The sequence below is a fragment of the Tupaia chinensis genome, unplaced genomic scaffold (assembly GCF_000334495.1).
Source record: "Tupaia chinensis unplaced genomic scaffold, TupChi_1.0 Scaffold149383_1, whole genome shotgun sequence".
Lineage (NCBI taxonomy): Eukaryota > Metazoa > Chordata > Mammalia > Scandentia > Tupaiidae > Tupaia > Tupaia belangeri.
In genome coordinates, this window is record NW_006209227.1 from 3,255,108 (window position 1) to 3,263,430 (window position 8,323).

Below are 8,323 nucleotides of genomic sequence, written 5' to 3' on the forward strand. Positions count from 1 at the left end.
CGGGTCTGGGATGCAAACCGTGGTCGACTATGTGGGAGTCCAGCGACATAGCCATTACGCTAAGTGCTGGTTCCCTATTTTTTTTCTTGTAAAGAATTAAAAGTATACAAAAGTAGCATTCATATCCTCCTCAAAATCTCAACAGACCTGCTAGAGAGCAACAGGAGAAGCCCTTTCAAAGGGAGTTTGGGGAGGACTTTCCAAGGAGATGATGTCCCGGTGGGTGTTTATTCATTTACTCTTTCAACATTGGCTGAGTATCTACTGCTATCCAGGTACTTCCCAGGTGTTGGATCTGCTCCTGCTGAGGACAGTTCTCACTTTTGGAGAGCCCTGGACTTTATTTCCCGTGGGCCTCCCATGTGATTCAACATGCTCATGTCATTGTCTTGGCAGGGAGAAACTCTGGGCAGCAGACAGAAAGCCAGGTCAGAAGTCAGGGGCGGGGTTGTGCCACCTCCCTGCTGTGCCGTGACTGAGTCCCCGGTCATGGGGCATTATGCTCATGTGTGATACAGAAGGAGACCTGATGACCTCTCAAAGATCTGCTGGCCCTAATATTCCAATACCCTATGGCCTGTTGGACAAGAATGTGTCTGATGGGGTGATCTGGTTAAGAAAGAAGGGGGTGTTGTTGATTTTCTTTTTTGTTTTTAATTTTTTTCCTTTTTTAAAAAACTAAATTAACTTAAAATATTTTACAATAGAAGTGTAATTATTTTTTTGAGAGGTTTTTGCTATAGGGCGAGTGCACTCACCAGACAGACAGAGAGAGACATAGAGACAGAAAGTGAGAAATCACCCCCTAGGGGGAATGACCACACCGCAATCCCTTCTCCTCCATTCTCCTCTCGGGATCCTGGGCACGCACGCACATGCACCCGGCGTGAGTTTAAGCCACCGGGTTCGAGACTCGAACCGTGGTCGACTATGTGGGAGTCCAGCGACAAAGCCATTACACTAACTTCTGGTCCCAATAGAAGTGTAAATTTATTTTGGTACAGAAACTTTTTGAAATTCATACATAATTTTCCCATTACACGTATTTCCATAAGCTTTTTTTTCAAACTTTTCAAAATTAATTAATTTACATTAATTCCATAAGCATTGTCACAGCATACAACATGTGATTTCCCATCCATAATATACTGCATAGTGACTTAATTATGCATGCTATTGTCAATAATTTTCCATTTCTAGTTTTAGATATATGTATATGTATGTGTATATATATATATTTTTTTTCTTTTACCCCTAATTCTGATCCTCTGCACTTTCCCACACTCCTCCCACACTATCTCTGGTGTCTACCATTGTTTTCCATTTCTTCCCCTCCCACACTTTCTTAAATAATCTAACTACTTTCAATAGAAAGTTCAGCTGGTAATTTCAAGAAAAGCAGTTTTAACTTTAATAAACCAAGAAATGCTAAGAAACTTTGCTTAAAAATAGTAGGTACATGAATCTATCGACACATCAAGACAGGACAAAAATCCTTGAAACCAGAAAACAAAGCCTAGAAGAAAATCAGCAATGTTTTAGTCAAGTCATAAAATGCTATTTCACCAGTTCATTCTCGTGTACTTAATCTATCTTCTGTTGTGGTTTGATCTTCCTGATTAAATTCTGGGATATAATATTCAAGTCCAGACTTGTCCTTATAATTAAGTTGGCTGTTTGTTTGTTTGTTTGTTGAACTCTTATTTCTGTGTGTCTTTATTTAATTTTCCTGGTATAGCACTCCTTTGAGAACTTCTTGGAGAACTGGTCTGGTGTTGGTTAATTCTTTCAGGTTTTGTTTATCTGAGAATGTTCTTGTTTTTCTCTTCCCATATGAAGGATCATCTTGCTGGGTACAGTATTCTTGGTTGAAATTGTTTTTCCTTTAACAATTTGAATATATTTTCCCATTCCTTGCCTGCATTGTTTCCAATGAGAGGTCCAATATTAACCTGATGGGATAACCTTTGTAAGTAATTTGATGTTTCTCTCTTGCCAATTTTAGTATCTTGTCTTTGTCTGTGGTTTTCACCAGTCTGGCTAAGATGTGTGAGGCTATAATGTGTCTCTTGGAGAAGATCTTCTTGGGTTGATTCTATTTGAGGTCCTTTGTATTTCTTGGGACTGGATCTTTGAGTGCCTCTCTAGGTTTGGAAAGTCTTCTTGCAGGATTTCATGGAATAGATGACCAATGCCATTATGAGTCTCTTCGCCTTCTGGGAGACCAATTATCTGGATGTTATGATGTTTGATGGTATCTAGTACTTCTCATATATTATCATCATTTTGGGGGACAAATTTCTGTCTTTGTCACAGATTTTTCTAGGCCAGCAGTTTCCTGTTCTACATCTGAGATTCTATTTTCTGTATGATCTAGTCTGTTTTTAATACTTTCAAGGGAGATTTTGACTTCCTGTATTATAGTCTTCATCTATAACAGGTCCATTTGATTCTTTTTAAAATGCGTAATTCCTCTTTTAGATTTTGCAAGAATTTCCTCACCTCCTGGATCTTGTCAGCTCCTTTCTCCTGCCTCTTCCACAGTTCATTGTCTCTCTTCTCTTCCATCTATGTTTTCTTTGTCATTATAAATATTCTAAATTCTTTATCAGACATTTCCATGATTTCCATTGAACTGTCTGTGGATAAAGAGGAATCATTCTTTTTCCTTGGAGTATAGGTATTTTCTTACTTTTCAATATATCTTGTGGCCCTGCAGTGATTTCTAGTCATCTGATAGATGTTGTGTTTTTTCCTAATTTTTGAAGTTCAATCTGAGTGTTTAGGAGCATGCAGAATGAGGTGATCTGGAATCTCTTTGCTGTTCCATTTTTATTCCTTTTTGTAGCAGATTCAGTGGTATTGAGGAATATGTTAATCCTAATAGTATTTGGATGTTTGGCTATGACTTCATTAGATCTGTCTAGAAACACAGTGAATGGAGATTGAGGAGCAGAGTGATAAGATAAAAGAAAAAAAAGAGGTAACAGAGAGAGAGAGAGAGAAACAAACAAAAAAGACATAGACAGAAAAAGGAGGAAGAAAACCCCAAATTTTATTTTAAAATAGCAAAAGATAAAAAACTGTGTGGTGTGCTTATGCGTCATGCATAATCACTAGTTCTTAGGACCCATAGAAGAGTCTTCTTCTGAAGGCCTGGCCCTGGTTCTTAGGAGCCATAGAAGAGTCTTCTTCTGAAGGTCTGGCTCTTGCCTCTCCTGGATAGGAGGTGGAAATGGGAATATAGCAAGATAGGGTGGGTTTGAAAGCCAAGAGGATACTTTGCTTTAAAAAAATTTTTTAAAAGGGGGACCAGCAGTTGGTGTAATGGCTATATTGCTGGACTCCCATGTAGTCAACTGTGGTTCGAGTCCTGGACATCGTGGCTTAAACTCACACCAGGTGCATGTGTGTGTATGCCCAATATTCCGTGAAGAGAATGGAGGAGTAGGGATTGTGGTGTGGCAATCCTCCCTGGGTGTTGATTTCTTGCTTTCCGTCTCTCTGTCTCTCTCTGTCTTTCTGGCAAGTGCATGTGCCCTATAGCAAAAACCTCTCCAAAAAATTTTTAAAGAATAAAAATTCCAAAAAAAGAGAAGACAGAGACTGAAGCAGAGAGAGACAGAGACAGACAGAAGGCTATAGGGGCTCCATACCACTCGAGTTTGGGGGCTAGAGGCTGAATTATCAGGAGAAAAATCTTCATTTCTCTTTTTTCCCTGAACTCACTAGTTTTCTGGAGCCATGGAAGTCTTCTGAAGGCCTGCCCCTTGCCTCTGGTGTTATTGATTTTCTAAAAGCAAGATGAGAATAATTAAAAAAAATATTAATGATTCTCTTCCAGATACAGGAAAAGGATTAAGTGAAATAGCACCAAATCCATGGGCATTACTCAGATAAAAGGAAAAAAATCTCGTTACATGTCCAAATTGTCGAAATTTTAAAGAGCAGTCTTTCTGGCATCATTAAGAAGAATCCAAGAGAAAACAATTGTGTTTCACATGTGTTTTGAAATTTAAAACTTTGAGGGGCCAGCTGGTGGTATAGTGGTTAGAGCACTGGACTTCCACATGCTCAACTGTGGTTTGAATCCCAGACCCAGCATCTTGATCATGGTCATGTGCCTGCATGCCCAAATTCTAGGAGGAAAATAAAGGAAGGAGTATAGTGTGTCTATTCATTCCTTCTGGTGTGTGTGTGTGTGTGTGTGTGTGTTAATTTCTCACTTTCCTTCTTTTTGTCTCTCTCTGGTGAGCACATGCATCCAATAACAAACACCTTAAAAAATAAGAAGAAATGTAAAACTCTGGAGATGTGCATATGTCATAGGAATTCTAATCCAATGGATACAGTTTGTCTGTAAATCTGAATTAACTTTCCACATCTCGTCTGCTTTTCTTTTGGTTTCTATTGCCAGAGAGTATGTGTGCTTGCAAGAGAGAAAGAGACAGAGAGATGAGAAAGAGAGAGAGAGGGCGAAGCATCCCCAGTGGGGCATGATCATGCCTGAATGCCTTCCCCTCCTTTTCTCTGGCCTGTTGAGATTTTGGGCATGCATGTATAGCATGTTTTTTAAGCATCTGGGGCCCGGATTTGAACCACCATTGGTCATGTGTGATTCTTAACTGGTAGGCCATGGCCTTCTGTCTGTTACTGGGACATTCCCTTGAACATGCTGTTCCCTCTTACTGGAAGGCTGTTCCCGAATTTGTTATAATACATGTGTCCTCACTTTTCAAACGTCAGCTTCACTGTCACTTCCTCATGCTCTCTGATGCTGCGTGCTGTGAATCTCCACAGCTCCTCACAGACTGCGGTCACGTCATTTCCATTCCCGTTCACTGACTGTTTCCGCGTCATGAGCCTTGTAGGGGCAGGTGGGATTCTGTGCTGATCCCATGTGCCATCCCTAGCCTCTGGCGATGGGTCAGCATGTCCTTGGTGAGCCACCAGGTCAGCACCTACGGGGTACACGGGAACTCTCCAAATGGCTGTTCAGTGCATGAGTGGGACAAGACAGAGCTGAGGTCTGTTCACGGGTCGTAACCTCCAGCAGTTCCTTAGAGTCCAAGAGTCCACATAAACATGTGTGTGCACATGTGTGTGTGCATGTGTACATACACACAGAGTTTTGGTGGTGGTTGGTTGTTTCACAAAACAGGACAACAATGTATTCCTGAGTCTCTTACTGGTATGTCACAGATATCGCTCCAGTTCTAAATATTATATCTATGTTTTTCAAACTGCTAAACACTGTTTCATGGTATTTATGTCCCATGGCTTATTCTGCTAGTGATCTAACCCAGCTCCTTGCTGAGGAATGTTCAGCTTTGTGTTCTAGGACATTATGTTATGGCTTCAAGCAATATCATAACACAGATAAAGTACCTTGTAGATTTTAACATAATTGTTCTCTTAGTCATTTTTCCTAAGTGTTTTATAGTTTTTGTTGCTACTATGCATGTGTTGTATCTTCCATTTCTATCTCTGCTTACTACTCAACAATCTCATCAAAATTTATATATTAAAAAAAGCACAGTGATTTCTAATAGAGGCACTTTGAGTCTCTCTGTTGTAAATTCCATGCCAAATATCAGAGTGATTGATTTAATTAGAATCTCTAAAAATGAAGGAATAATTCTGGCAAGAGCTGGGACTCTTGCTGCTGATTTTAATGGAGACTGATTTTTATTTCATCAGTTTCTCATTTTTTATGTCAAATAGTCTTTATTTAAATAATTTCCACTTTACTTTAGAATGTTAATGAAAGAGGCTGCTGAACATTAGTCATGGCCTTTCTGGCATTAAGCGATAGACTCACACCCTCCCCTCCCCTGTAAATGTGTCCAGTGAATTATATTGACACAAATCCGTTGCTGGCTTGTTTGGGGCAAGTAGGCTGAGGTGTGAAACATTCTTGTAAATTGTACACAATAGTCAGCTTCTTTGTCTTGTTGGATGTTTTCGTCAGAAATTCCATTTTAAAAAATATTAATATCACTGTTCTAAGTCAGGAGGTGGCATAGTGGTTAAGGCACTGGATCCTACATGGATGACTTTACGGATCAAGTCCTGGACCTGGTGGTAGAAAAAACACACTGGGTGCGTGTGCACTGGGCACGCATGCCCAAAATCCGGAGAGGAGAAAGGAGGAGGAGGGATTATGATGCGGCCATCCCCCTTTGGGGAGTGATTTCTCACTTCTTCTCTCTCTGTGTCTCTATCTGTCTCACTCTATCTGGAGAGTGCACACACCCTATAGCAAAAATCTAAAAAAAAAAAAAAAATCCCCACGCTTTTGTTACTTCTGCTTACGTTTCCCACGTATCTTTTTAGTCTCCTGCTATTTTTTAGATTTCTTTTCCTTTTGAAACATTATGGGAGCAGTATTTCTATTAAGGCCAGATTGCGTTAATTGGTGAATTTGTCCTGTCTAAATTTAAGAACGGATAGATTTTATTGCAATGCTTCCAATTTATCCTTGTTTAGTTTACATTGGCATTTTTCCTTTTTCTGTTTTTTGCCGTTTGTTAACTCATTGTTTATTTTCTTTTTTCCCCTTTGTTAATCGGAGGAATGCCACTCTGCACCTCTAGTGGTAATTCCGTTATTCCCAACCCACTGGCATACGTCCTGAGCCTGAAGAGAGAAAATCTTTATTCCATAAAGAAGGTCTACAGTGGGCTGGCCCTGGAGTTCAACAGTTTAGGGAATCAGAGCCTGCAAAACAGACAGTGGTTCAGTTCCCAGACCTAGTGGTTTGAAGGACATGCTGAGTATGCGTATGCCCCAAATCCTGATAGGATGGAAAAATGGAGAAGGGATCAAGGTGTGACCATGCCCCTTAGGGGTGCTTTCTCCCTCCCTTTCACTGTCTCTCTGGTGAATGCATGTGCCCTCTGGCAGTTTAAAAAGAAGGCGACAGAGAAAGCATGACCTGGCATTGAATATTGGAAATATCTGAAAGCAAAAAAGTGTGGGGGTACTTTAAGATGTCTGTAGAAAAATTAAAGTACAAGTTTATTCTGCATGCATAATTTTTTCTCCTTTTGAAACATGTACTGGAGGGTGTGTGGCCTGACTGAGGGGAGAGGAAGAGAGAACCAGAAAATCCTCCTCCAGGGGGACAGTCGCACTGCGATCCCTTCTCCATTCCTCCCTCCTTTGGGATTTGGGCACACGTGCACATGTGCCCCATGTGCTTCTCAAGCTGCCGGGTCCGGGACTTGAATGGCACAGCTGGCCGTGTGGGATCCAGCCACCTTAACCACCATGCTGTGGGATGGCCCTAGTTTTTCACAATATGCATTTTTCATGAGCTTTTTGAAGATAGCTCATAGGACAACATTGAGAGAGTGAAACTCTGGAATTCCTAGATATCCTTCCAAGGAGGAGAGACTGTCCTTGTGGTAGTAGCAGTTCTGAGATTAGAGCCACACGGGTTGGGTCCGAGGAAAACAGCTAAAACTGAATGCAAGGTCTGCTCAGGACGGCAAGAGAACGTGCAGGGCACAGGTGCTAGGGATCTGTGTGGGGGACCTGGAACGGATCTGGGGAAGGGACCTTGCCAACACCTTATCTACATGCTAAATAAGGTCCTGGGGGAAAAAGGCATTTGGAGGAAAAGAAATCCAATTTGAAATCCTGGAACTGACATGACTAAACTCAGTGCAGTGTAGGCGCTATTTCAGAGGTGTCATCTGGGTGGGTGTTCAGCAGAGCCAGGGCATCCATCCACTCAGGGCAGCTCTTCTTCTCTGAAAGGCACCAGCAGTTGGGGATCAAGGGGTATTTTCAGTTAACATGCTGCTTTGTTCTCTGGCCAGCCCAGGGACTGTGATACTGGGGTGAGGTTCAGGGGAAGTTTTGCTAGGAAGGGAAGGACTTGGCCTTACTGAACCCATAAGAGCAGGTCCGGAATGGACACTGGCTGTGACAGTGATGCCCGCAGCGTGCCCTGCCGTGACCTCTCAGTGAATGTCCCCCACTTACACTCTAGCTCAACCTGCTATTGAGCTTTGGATCTCCATGGGCCTGTGGGTTCCATTCTGTGTCATCATCTCCTGCTGGCTGAGAGGGCCTGGGGGTGTACAGATCTGGCCCTTTCCAGATGAGGTTAAAGGTCACCTGAAGTCCTAGGGAATGTGTGAAAGTGTTTATCATTGCTTAGAGGAAAAGGTGAAGAGAACTTGGATAGGAACAGGCTGTGATAAGGAGCCCGGGACAGAAGGACTTAGAAACCCCATCCTCAGGATGTCCTTGTCACAGGCCAAAACTGTAGTGTGGGGACGGCTCCATAGGCTAGTGGCTCAGGGAGAGGGAT

At 41.9% G+C, this 8,323-nt stretch overlaps 1 protein-coding gene across 1 annotated transcript in view; it reads left to right on the forward strand.

Annotated features, from left to right (window-relative positions):
- The window catches only part of LOC102477060 (UDP-glucuronosyltransferase 1-1), a 16,480-nt gene that overhangs the window by 2,223 nt on the left and 5,934 nt on the right, over positions 1-8,323 (forward strand).